We start from the raw sequence: 1,285 nt of genomic DNA, 5'->3' as shown, positions 1-1,285 counted from the left end.
CCGTCTGTGGCTCTCCTGCGCCATTTCTTCTTCCCCCGCGTCAGCGAGGGCCACATCTCTGGATGCGCTAACTTCGTCGCGTTCGGCAAGGCCAACTCGATCTCGAGCACCGGGAAGAGGGCCGACAATATTCGATCCAAGTGGGTCATGGTGGACGCCAAGCTCGCCCATCCGCGCCTCACGTTGCCGACAGAGGCACCTCGGCAAGGCAAGGAGTGGCCCAGGGCAGAGCTTGCCAATGAGCGCGCATCGTCAGTGTTGGAGCAGATGATGGGTGACCTGAAGCCGGGCAATGCGAGGGCGGCCAAAATAACAGGATCGATGCTCCCGAGGGAGTTCTTGACGCTGTGGGTCGCCCCACTCCAGACGCGCGTGCGCCCCTTCTGGCAGCTTGAAGGAGGGGAAAACAAGGCCCGCCTAAGGCCGGGGGACCTGCCTGACGACGAACTGGATGCCATCCTGCGCCTCATAGTTGGAGACAACCAGGAGTACCCGCCAAGCGCCTTCATTCCCCTGTTCCAACGCAAGGACCGGGAGGAATTCGTCGCCTCCAGGACGACTTTTGATGTGCGTGGGCTGGTGCCGCCGGTGCTTTCGGGGGCTCTTTCGGCGCCAAAGCCGGTGGAGGTGTCTTCTGGCGAGTCCCGCGGAGAGGGGGAGGAGGAGGAGGATTCTGAGGAGACCCCAAAAGAGGTGGAGGAGACCTCCCTTCTGAGCAAGGCCGAGATTCTCCGCGCCCTTCCTAATGATGCTGAGGCCGACGCCTACCAAGGAGGGAAGGAGCAGCCCCTCGTCCCGACGAAGGGCAGATCATCGCTGGTGGACCGCGGCACCGCCTCCACTCTGACACCTCCTGGGGCTGGATCCGGTTCTGCGTCCGCACAGCGCGGCGCCACTGGAGCCCGAGCGCCTGCTCCCCAGGTCCCAATGCTGTTGGGCCTCAAGCTTCACAAGCGAAGGGTGGAGTACCTTGCGGTGGACCAGTAGGTGTTTCGAACTTTGCTTGGTCCGTGCAGGTGCCTATTTTTTCCCGACGCTTGCCTTTGGTTGATCAGACCAACATCTTTGGCGAAGAAGAGGAAGGATGGTAAGTCAGCTGTGCCTCCCTCCGCAGAGCGAGGCAACATCGCCTGTGCCCCCCCAGCCCAGTCGTCTTCACGAGGCCAAGAGGAGCCCAGTCGCATGGAGTCAGCCCCTATGGCCCCGCTGGCTCTAGAGGTGCTGATACTTTGCGCGGCTGATGAGGTCCCAGCTGCTCCGGAGCCCGCGGTCTCCCAAGCCCTGG

This window comes from Triticum aestivum, chromosome 2A (assembly GCF_018294505.1).
Source record: "Triticum aestivum cultivar Chinese Spring chromosome 2A, IWGSC CS RefSeq v2.1, whole genome shotgun sequence".
Classification (NCBI taxonomy): domain Eukaryota; kingdom Viridiplantae; phylum Streptophyta; class Magnoliopsida; order Poales; family Poaceae; genus Triticum; species Triticum aestivum.
The sequence above is the reverse complement of the archived record's forward strand: the minus strand, read 5'-3'. Positions refer to the sequence as shown.